The sequence below is a fragment of the Bufo bufo genome, chromosome 11, assembly GCF_905171765.1.
Source record: "Bufo bufo chromosome 11, aBufBuf1.1, whole genome shotgun sequence".
In the NCBI taxonomy this organism is placed as follows: domain Eukaryota; kingdom Metazoa; phylum Chordata; class Amphibia; order Anura; family Bufonidae; genus Bufo; species Bufo bufo.
In genome coordinates, this window is record NC_053399.1 from 25,436,634 (window position 1) to 25,448,717 (window position 12,084).

At 48.1% G+C, this 12,084-nt stretch overlaps 1 protein-coding gene across 1 annotated transcript in view; it reads left to right on the top strand.

The window, feature by feature from the left end:
* The first annotated feature begins 554 nt into the window (after positions 1-554).
* LOC120982552 (uncharacterized protein CLBA1-like) overlaps positions 555-12,084 on the top strand; it is a 36,464-nt gene continuing 24,934 nt past the window's right edge. The window contains exons 1-2 of the mRNA XM_040412792.1: positions 555-685; positions 1,812-2,039. The gene's annotated coding sequence lies outside the window, so the exon portion shown is untranslated. The remainder of the gene's footprint in view (positions 686-1,811; positions 2,040-12,084) is intronic.

Consider the following 12,084-nt stretch of genomic DNA (forward strand, 5'->3'; position numbering starts at 1 on the left):
AAAGAACTTAGAAGGTCCAGAACCTGCATGGCCGAGCATTCAGTCAGTAAGGTATAGAGCAGAGATGAGCAACCTCCGGCACTCCAACTGTTGTGAAACTACACAATTCCCAACATGCACACTTGCTTAGCTGTTCTCAGAACTCCCATAGAAAGGAATGAAGCATGCTGGGAGTTGTAGTTTTACAACAGTTGGAGTGCCGAAGGTTGCTGATTCCTGGTATAGATACTTTACTGCAGTGAGAGGGACGTTGCTAATACACCCTTCACACCAGCCCGCTGTATCCTAGTCCTGTACCCAGGGGCGGATTGGGAACTTAAAGTGGCCCTGGAAAAAATACAAAAAGTGGCCCCGCTTTGCAGCTGGGTCCAATTTGATGGAAGGCAGGGCCGGCAATATCATATTGTGTCACATTATATCACCCCAACAGAGCCAAATACCAAATACCACCGTCCATCACAAAATACTGCCAGCAGCACAAAATACATCCCCAAAAACTTCCACTGGCCGGCCATTCGGAGGGCTCAGACGGCCCCCCGGGCATCGGCCCACCAGGAAATTTCCCTGTAAGGTCTATGGCCAATCCGCCCCTGCCTGTACCCCTCAGCTAGGAATTACAGATGGCATTGCAAGAAAAATATCATCAGCCTTCGATTCTGCAGAGAGAGACTCTGGACAGATAGAGGTAAGGAGTACTACAATCCCTAATCCCCATCCTGCACTGTGACTTTGCCTTGGAACTGTACCTTGATATCATTGGATGTACTACAACTCCTATTCTGCATTTTAGTAAATAGAGACATTTATCTTCTACATCACCTCATTCATTCATCAGCCACTGCTCCTACATCTCCTGCCTTGCACCCATAACACTAAGGGCACCCCAACTACCATCAAGCAGGAGCCTCAACATCGGGGTGTCCCCCAAGGGAAGAAAGGGTGCACCCTCCAGTCACTGTCCTGACCCTAGAGAGCATCAGTGTGAGGATTGCCACTGTGAATGATTATTGTAATCTGAGCCACTACTGCTCCCATCCTCCTCTTCGCTCCTCCGGGCCACAGCACTAGCATCATGGCTTCCATTGTTACTGTAGCTATGATGTTAAGTTGTTTTTTTTTCCAGGAAAGAATAGAGCAGCACACTGACCCACCCGAAAATCTTACAGAATGACCCCCTAACAGTAGTGTGCACAGAGCCAAAGGGAATTACAATGTATGCACTTACCCTGATAGATTCACCATAGGAATACCATGTGGTATATTCACACACTGCGGATGTGTTGCAGGAATTCATGCACATGCTGCAGACACAATGGGGGTCATTACTAAGTTTTAAGCATTGTTTTGGGCATAAAGCTGTTGCAATACCACTATTTTGCGACTTTTTAAATGTTGTGTTCGACACATAGGAGTACTGAGCTGGACCGGTACTCCGGCCCTAGTACAAATTACTAATTTTACACCAGGAAAAAGATGTAAAAGTTGCCGAAAAACAACACCAGCCAGGGGTTGGGGATTTTCCAGCAGGCGCACTGACTACCAAATATGTGCCTAATTTATGACGAGGAGCACTCATAAATTAGGCGCGTATTCTGGCAGCAACGCCGAGGTAAAATAAAGGAAAAAGACCTTCAAAAAAATATTAAAAAAATGACACCCCCCCCCCCCCCATCTCATTCAGGGGTATAGAATAAATTTTTCAGCCACAGAAATTTCTGCAACAAATCTGTCACATGTGACTTTACTCTTACATCTTCGGGTATGACGTGATGACTTTTTGACATTTTTTTTTGTTGTTGTTTCCTTTTCAGGTCACTGCAGGTTAAAAACCGGCTCGGCAAGAAAAATCTCTGGGCGTGTAGTCATTAACCTACATTGAAAAAGCGCCTCTCCAGTAACCCCTAACCCCCCCCCAGTGCTGGGTCATGGAGACTCCACCTGCACGTCACAGGCACACCTCTACGAGCTGAGGCTTCAGGCTGCCACAAGGAAGTTGTCTTCTCATATCCAGGAGCTGCCGGGCTCAGCTGCTCACCATGGTAAGAGATCTCAGCTTCCTCCTGTATTCACAGACTCTTCCCTGTGTGTAATATTCCAGATTATACAAGTCATAGTGACAACCTACAAAGTGGTCACCTCCTCAGTCCTGGCCTCACCAGTGAGTTTTTTTTTTTTAAGGGGGCTGCCATTGGTGGACCTGTCCTTTTAATGGTAGGGAATTCCATAACCAGCAAATCTCTATTGTACCGTGCCGTTGGTCTGATATAAGAGCCGCCCTCCCCACAGTGGTAAATGAGGGCCTGGGGGGGGGGGGGTCTCTCTCTACGAGTGATGGTTTAGGATTAGATTTCCCCCATGCTGTCAGATTGCCCAGCTTGTAGAGGTACTACTGCTAGACGTAAGGGAATTGTTGTACATGCAGTTGTCTGTGTGCTCTCTTTCACCAGGGGTGCACCGAGCCTTTCTGCTGCCTGAGGCGAAAACTCTTCACCTAACCCCTTTGCCACAATGAAAGCCCATGGCCTTTCCGCTGCCCCCCGCTTGCCCCTACCTGGTGCTGCCTGAGGAGATGGCCTCACCTGGCCTCATTTGTGGTGCACCCCTGTCTTTCACGGATATATCACAAAAGTATGTATTATGCACGGATTTTTGTGCAGAGTCCGTAACATAATCGGGTACCAGCTAAGCGGATGAGATCTTCAAAATCTCACCTACGCGATGCGGAAATTGACGATTTTGAAATCTACAGCACGTCCATTGTTTGGCTTTTCAGTGCAGGTTTGACCCTTGGCATTGAAAGGTGAAGATACGGGGAAAATCCGTGTCAGAATCTGCAAGTAACACATTTGGATTTCGGTGAAGAAAATCCACATAAGGGCTCACGCACACGACCTATATCCTCAAAACCGGATCCACAAAAAGTACGCACGACGACCGTCTGCATTACGTATTTTGTGGAACGGAACAGCCGGCCACTAATAGAACAGTACTATCCTTGTCCGTAATGCGGACAATAATAGGACAGGTTCTAATTATTTGCGGAACAGTCATATGGACGTACGGAAACTGAATGCACATGGAGTAACCTCTGTTTTTTTTTGCGGACCCGTTGAAATGAATGGTGCACAAAAAAAAAAACGGAACAAACACGGAAAGAAAATACGTTCGTGTGCATGTATCCTAAGAGCCCCTTCACATATGAATCTGTTCTGGTGTTTTTCTCCCGCAAAAAAACAGCACTAAGGTTAGAGCTACACGGCGACATATAGGGTACAATTAAATTGCGTCATTCATGTCGCACTAATGTCAAGCAACATTTTTTTTATAATGATAGTCAATGGTGTCGCACTGCGGCACACCGCGACCCGACAGTCGCACAGAAATCCAACTTGGATTAATTTTTTGTGACTGTTGTGTCACAGTGCGACACCATTGACTATCATTATAAAAAATGTGTCGTGACTTTTCCGTGTAGCCCTGGCCTAAAACTGCAAGTGCACACAAGTGCGATCGAGAACCTGTGTGTGAACCCACCCTCGGAAAAAATTCTAAGCGCAAGAAAGCATAGTGGCGGCTGCGACCCATATACCGTATAGTGCCTCTATCAGTAGAGCACTAGCGCTAGTTTTCAGTCTGTTACGCCTCTCTCCCACAAGTGAGTTTTCTGCCCGGATTCGATGCGTGTAGCGAACACGCAGAATCCGGACTGAATCCTGACCCATTCATTTCAATAGTTCTGCGCACACGTTTTTCATGCCTAATCTCTGAGTTCAGGAGAAATTGCAGCACGCTCTATATTGCGCGTTTTTCACTCAGCTCTGGCTCCATAGAAGTGAAAACGGAAGGCGTCGGATGCAGTGCATTTTTCACGGATGGTTGCTCGGAGTTGTAGATTGTTGTTCTTCATGTGTGTGTGAAAAATGCATCCAATCCAGACGGGGAAAAAATGCACACACTGAAGGCAATCGCTGAAAAAAACGATTGAACCATCCGTTTTTTTTCCTGAACAGATCCTGACGCAATCCGGTTCACTTGTTTGAAAGAGGCCTCGTTTGTACTGCAAATACGTGTGCATATGGCGACACACACTGTTCCTATGGTTACATATTACAGATCTGTACGGTGCATTCATTAGATCACAGACGATGCCACACCTGGGTGCAGTACGGGACCGTAGATAATAGTGTATTAAGCAAATCACAGCCCCAAACGAAACCTGTCGGGTACAGCGGACACCCACAGAAACATTAGGCAGACGCTTTGAGAATGGAGATTTCTATCTAAATACGGAGCTTCCTCTATGCAGATCCTGTGCTCACGGCGGTTTCTTCAGATAAGACGCCATCAGCTGTGTTTGTGAACTCCGCTGTTCTGAGATTGCGGTTGATGAATTGTATATCTGTAGCATGGCCTCTAGGTGCCTTCAGAAGCTCCCCCCCCCCTTTAGGATAGGGCTATGCAGCGACGGTAAGGATACAACTACATCGCGACGATTATAATGATAGTCAATGGTGTCGCACGGCGACTGCAGCTCGACAGTCGCACGGAAATTTTACTTGGATGGATTTTTTGCGACTGTCATGTCGCAGTCGCATTTCACCATTGACTATCATTATAAAAAATGTTGAGCGACTTTTCTGCAACAAGAAGTCTCACTTAAGGGCGCATTCACACGACCGTATCTATTTTGCACTGCCCCAAAAAATCCAGACATTGTAAGGCCTCCTGCACACGACCGTATGGCTTTTTCAGTGTTTAGCAGGCAGTTTTTTCCGGATCCGTTTTTTTGTTTCCGTTTTGGTTCAGTTTTTCAGTTCCGTTTTTCCGTATGGCATATACAGTATACAGTAATTACATAGAAAATATTGGGCTGGGCATAACATTTTCAATAACGGAACGGATACGGAAGACATACGGATGCATTTCCGTATGTGTTCCGTTTTTTTTTTTGCGAACCCATTGACTTGAAGGAGACACGGAATGTGATTTACGGGCAATAATAGGACATGTTCTATCTTTCAATGGAACGAAAAAATGGAAATACGGAAACGCAATGCATACGGAGTACATTGCGTTTTTTTTGTTGCGGAACCATTGAAATGAATGGTGCCGTATACGGACCGTATACTGAACGCAAAAACTGGCCCGTAAATGGGAAATGAAAACCGGTCGTGTGAAAGAGGCCTAATAGAGCGAGAGGAGTCGGCCGCTCAGGTGGTGGCTTATCTCCCCGAAAACAAAAGGATGGGGACATTGAAATTCCCAATCTGTCGGGGATAGTCGGGAGGCACCCCTACACATAAGACATTTGGCCAGTCGCACTAAGACCCGCAGATCCCACAGGAGTAAGAACAGAACGTGGACCGAACAGTGGAGTTCATGGTCTGCGCCCCTAGACATCTATAATGTGACTCTGTATGGCCAAAATTTGCTGAGTTTTTTTTTTCCTCATGGATTATTCTATTCAGTGGCATATTATTAAGGTATTCCCCTTCAGAAGCAATGCGGTGGCATAAAGGGGTCTCGTACATGCAGAGTGCCTACATAATGCAGTACCAGAAGGACGCTGTTGTATAGGCTTCATGCAGAATGATTTGACGCATGAATGAGCCCAATCCTATGTTTCCCAGGAGATAAGCCGGCAGAGATGTCTGGCAGCAGCTTACTCCCCTCTTTCCATTAAAAACAAGCATGCACGGCTGAGCATGCATGTCTACGGGGGAGCTGGGTGGGATAGCTGTGGGCTGAAATAGCGTTCGGCTAACTTCTATCCATAGTGTACGGTTTACTTTATTTCTTGATTTATTAATTTATTGGCGTTACCTCCTGTTGATATCGATGGAGGACTTTCTTAAACATTTCTGGCTACGCAAAAGACCAGGAGAAGCCATTAAGATTTTCAGTTCATTTGACACGAAAGGTTCTGCTGTACTGAACATTGCCTGGGGCTGCGGGAACAATGCATTCAGCTGCAGAAAGAAAGTACGTGATCCGGCGGCCTGATGGCACACGGATCCCCAGCGGGAGGCTCTCTATTTAGCTCTAGAACAGTTCCCAGGTTACCAAGCAATTCTCTGCATACACTAACATACATCTAATCTCATGAGTCATCTATTGCATAGCTCCCATTGTATATGCAAGTGTACACATGGTGCATCATGATCACACATTTGTGTAATTCCACTGATGATTGTGCATTTGTTATAATTTACATTTTCAAGGACATGTGTCACTCATGAGTTCATAATAGGTAATGCTCTAAGGCAGTGGTGCCCAACCATTTTTCGTCTGAGGGCCGCACTAGACTTGGTATAAATTTCGCGGGCCGGAACCAGGTAGCTTTGCCAGAAAGAAATGCAAACGCTGTGAGGGGGCACGTGTGAGCATTACTACTGTGAAGAGGGCACATATCTGGGCATAACTACTGTGAGGGGGCACATATCTGGGCATAACTACTGTGAGGAGGGCACATATCAGGGCAGAACTACTGTGAGGAGGGCACATATCAGGGCAGAACTACTGTGAGGGGGCACATATCTGGGCATAACTACTGTGAGGAGGGCACATATCAGGGCATAACTACTGTGAGGGGGCACATATCAGGGCATAACTACTGTGAGGGGGCACATACCTGGGCATAACTACTGTGAGGGGGCATGTTTGAGCATTACTACTGTGAAGAGGGCACATATCTGGGCATAACTACTGTGAAGAGGGCACATATCAGGGCATAACTACTGTGAGGGGGCACATATCAGGGCATAACTACTGTGAGGAGGGCACATATCAGGGCATAACTACTGTGAGGGGGCACATATCAGGGCATAACTACTGTGAGGAGGCACATACCTGGGCATAACTACTGTGAGGGGGCATGTGTGAGCATTACTACTGTGAAGAGGGCACATATCTGGGCATAACTACTGTGAGGGGGCACATATCTGGGCATAACTACTGTGAAGAGGGCACATATCAGGGCATAACTACTGTGAGGGGGCACATACCTGGGCATAACTACTGTGAGGGGGCATGTGTGAGCATTACTACTGTGAAGAGGGCACATATCTGGGCATAACTACTGTGAGGGGGCACATATCTGGGCATAACTACTGTGAAGAGGGCACATATCTGGGCATAACTACTGTGAAGAGAGCACATATCAGGGCATAACTACTGTGAAGAGAGCACATATCAGGGCATAACTACTGTGAGGGGGCACATATCAGGGCATAACTACTGTGAGGGGGCACATACCTGGGCATAACTACTGTGAGGGGGCATGTGTGAGCATTACATCTGTGAAGAGGGCACATATCTGGGCATAACTACTGTGAGAGGGCACATATCAGGGCATAACTACTGTGAGGAGGGCACATATCAGAGCATAACTACTGAGGGGGCACATATCAGGGCATAACTACTGTGAGGGGGCACATACCTGGGCATAACTACTGTGAGGGGGCATGTGTGAGCATTACATCTGTGAAGAGGGCACATATCTGGGCATAACTACTGTGAGGGGGCACATATCTGGGCATAACTACTGTGAAGAGGGCACATATCAGGGCATAACTACTGTGAGGGGGCACATACCTGGGCATAACTACTGTGAGGGGGCATGTGTGAGCATTACTACTGTGAAGAGGGCACATATCTGGGCATAACTACTGTGAGGGGGCACATATCTGGGCATAACTACTGTGAAGAGGGCACATATCTGGGCATAACTACTGTGAAGAGAGCACATATCAGGGCATAACTACTGTGAGGGGGCACATATCAGGGCATAACTACTGTGAGGGGGCACATACCTGGGCATAACTACTGTGAGGGGGCATGTGTGAGCATTACATCTGTGAAGAGGGCACATATCTGGGCATAACTACTGTGAGAGGGCACATATCAGGGCATAACTACTGTGAGGAGGGCACATATCAGAGCATAACTACTGAGGGGGCACATATCAGGGCATAACTACTGTGAGGGGGCACATACCTGGGCATAACTACTGTGAGGGGGCATGTGTGAGCATTACATCTGTGAAGAGGGCACATATCTGGGCATAACTACTGTGAGGGGGCACATATCTGGGCATAACTACTGTGAAGAGGGCACATATCAGGGCATAACTACTGTGTGGGGGCACATACCTGGGCATAACTACTGTGAGGGGGCATGTGTGAGCATTACTACTGTGAAGAGGGCACATATCTGGGCATAACTACTGTGAGGGGGCACATACCTGGGCATAACTACTGTGAGGGGGCATGTGTGAGCATTACATCTGTGAAGAGGGCACATATCTGGGCATAACTACTGTGAGAGGGCACATATCAGGGCATAACTACTGTGAGGAGGGCACATATCAGAGCATAACTACTGAGGGGGCACATATCAGGGCATAACTACTGTGAGGGGGCACATACCTGGGCATAACTACTGTGAGGGGGCATGTGTGAGCATTACATCTGTGAAGAGGGCACATATCTGGGCATAACTATTGTGAGAGGGCACATATCAGGGCATAACTACTGTGAGGGGGCACATATCAGGGCATAACTACTGTGAGGAGGGCACATATCAGGGCAGAACTACTGTGAGGAGGGCACATATCAGGGCAGAACTACTGTGAGGGGGCACATATCAGGGCATAACTACTGTGAGGGGGCACGAGTGAGCATTACTACTGTGAAGAGGGCACATATCTTGGCATTATTACTGTGAGGGGGCACATATCTGGGCATAACTACTGTGAGGGGGCACATATCTGGGCATAACTACTGTGAGGGGGTACATATCTGGGCATAACTACTGTGAGGGGGCATGTGTGAGCATTACTACTGTGAAGAGGGCACATATCTTGGCATTATTACTGTGAGGGGGCATGTAATGTACACATGTGTGTAATGCAGTATGTGATGATCACACACTGCACTACATACATTACACAAATGTATACATCACATACTGCGCTGTCACCTTCTTCTGCAGGTCTACCTTGATGTCTGGTCTTTAGGCTTCAGTCAGATCCTCCACCGCCATGCTTGCGCCGTGTGCCTGACACCACCAGGAGCTGGCCCCTCCTCCTTTCATCTCCCGCCGGCTTCTCCTACAGCAGGGCGCTCTATCGCTCCAGTGCCCGCCCAATCTTACCAATCAGGGGCGTAGCTAGAAATGACTGGACCCCATAGCAAAAAAAATTATGGGCCCCCCCTCCCGGATCTCCCACCCCAACATCCCCACACCCCTCCCTAGATCCCCCTCGGTGTCATCCACAGATATCCCCCCCCCCCCTTCGGCGTCATCCACAGATATCCTCCCCCTCAGTGTCACCCACAGATATCCTCCCCCTCAGTGTCACCCACAGATATCCCCCCCTGTGTCATCCACAGATATCCCCCTCCTCAGTGTCATCCACAGATATCCCCCTCCTCAGTGTCATCCACAGATATCCCCCCCCCCTCAGTGTCATCCACAGATACCCCCCCCCCTCGGTGTCATCCACAGATATCCCCCCCCCCCCCTCAGTGTCATCCACAGATATCCCCCCCCCCCCCCCCCTCAGTGTCATCCACAGATATCCCCCCCCCCCTCAGTGTCATCCACAGATATCCCCCCCACCCAGAGCAGCTTCCTAGCTAATTTATTCACTGCACTTGCCTCTGTGAAATTGAAGAGAAGCGCCGTAATCTCGCACAGGCGCACTGGCAGAGGCCAGGAAGACGGTGCATGCGCACTTCGATGCCTCTGCCAGTGCGCCTGTGCGAGATTACGGCGCTTCTCTTCAATTTCACAGAGGCAAGTGCAGTGAATAAATTAGCTAGGAGGCGGCGCTGGGAGGGGAGATTGCAGGCACAGGCAGCATCGCTTTGCTGCCTGTGCCGTTCGCAGCGCGCCCTGCGCTGATGAAGTCCGGTCACCGCGCGGGCCACATGACACAGCTTCGCGGGCCGTAGGTTGGGCATCACTGCTCTAAGGGTTTGTCCACTGCTCTAAGGGTTTGTGTGCATCATATTTTTTTTTCTGATTTTGTTTCAGAAATGCTGCCGATCGGGCACAGATTTCACTCTTTGCATTGCAGTTGGGGGTGAAGTCAGCAGTGCAAATCTGCAGCATAAATTGACATACCGCAGATGTATATATTTTTTTTCTGCAGCGTGGATGAGAATCGCTAAAAACTCATTCACTTTGCTGGTACTGCACAACGCTGTGGATTTGCCTTATGAAATCCAGGGGTGCACCACCAATGAGGCCAGGTCAGGCGATCGCCTCAGGCAGCACCAAGGTAGGGGCAAGAGGGGGGCAGCGGAAAGGGCCGTGGGAAATGAGCACTTTTATTGTGGCAAAGTGGTTAGGTTAAGAAATTGGCATTGTGGGCGCCGTTTCAGTTTTCTCCTCAGGCAGCAGAAAGGCTATGTGCACCCCTGATGAAATCTGCACTTCAGCCCCATGTGGTAGAACCCTTAGGACCCATTCACACAGCGGATTTTGATGCTGAGAAAATATGCTGCGTATAAAGTGGTAGACATTGCGGCGGTTTCTGCCACGGTTGCTCACTTTAGATGTTGTGGACCCGCTTGTTGCTTAGCTCCGTGCCAGATGTCCACACACCACCCCAAGAAATGTCCCTCCTTGGGGTGGATGCATCTTTAGACCACCGGCTCATGAACCATAGCGCTGCCTGGAAGGCATACACCAAGCAGCCACCACTGGAATTTCGGCAAGGTGTCCACGCCAAAATGTAGCTGTGTGACCAGGCTCTTAAAGTCCACCAGTCATTATAAAAAAAACTAACCCACCAATTAAGGCCTTGTATCTGTGGGGAGACAAGCCTTAAGGCTGCATGTGATGACACCCTAAAACGTTCCTTTATGTTCTGTTTCTGATTTAGATCCAGGCTTAGCTTTGACTCCATCACAAAAAAAATTCTAGAATTGCAGCAAGTAAATAGGGCCTTTTAATAACTGTACTAGAATTTTTCCACCTGATTGGTGGGGGGTCTGACCACTGGTCACAAGAACGGGAGTCTTATGGGAATGGAGCAGCAGGTCAAGCATGTGCACTGCCACTCCATTTACTCTCTACGAGTCTGTCGGAAATAGCTGAGCAATGTCCACTGCAACCTCCGGCACTCCGGCTGTGATGAAACTACGACTCCCAGCATGCTCCATTCATTTCTGTGGAGTTCTGAGAACAGCCAAGCAAGTGCACATCTTGGGAGTTGTAGTTTTACCACAGCTGGAGTTCCGGAGGTTAGCCATCACAGGCCTAGGCGCACCCTCCGTAAATGAGACTGAGCTGTGATACCAAGCACAACCACTATTCAATGGACAGCGCTGTGCTCAGCAAGCTGCAAGAAGGCCGCAATGTTGACCCGAGTTCAGCTGATTGATGGGGAGGGGGCCTGCACTCGGACCCCTGCCGAAATTATAGTGATGACCTAGCCTAAGGATAGGCCACCAATATTAAACTCTCTCAAAACACCCTTTCTGATAGAGAAGCCGGATGATGACGTCTCATCTGTGGGTGATTTTATCACATATCCTGTTTAACAAGAAGCATAAAGGAACATCTGCTAACTCATTTCAGCCCGAAGGATGATGTGAATGTGCTGCAATATTTCCTAAGCTGAACAGCATTGTGTTTTGTAGATTATACATTGTAGCCTATTACTTCCCGTCAGATCCACACGGACCAGGAGTCCAGCTATTCACAGCTTAAGCATGGCCACACATTTTGTAAGGCAAACTCGCTTTTTATTGTATACATGGATCATATCATCAATACAGACTAACCAGTAAGTCCTAAACTGTTATAGACACTAGTCGGCATCGGGTGCGGGTGTCTGCTGTAGGGAATATATTGGGCCCTAATAGAGTCAGAGAACCAAAGACCCTCGGAGAATGCTCTACTAGGTAATTTGGCTATACTTCTATGTATATATACGGTACCTTGCATGTACAGAGGGCAATCCTTGTTAAAAGGCATCTGTCACAATGTCCATAGCGCTAGCTCAGTTAGTGATCTGCTGCTTCATTCTGGAGAAAAAGTCCTTTTAATCCATATAAAAATGAGCAGTTAGCC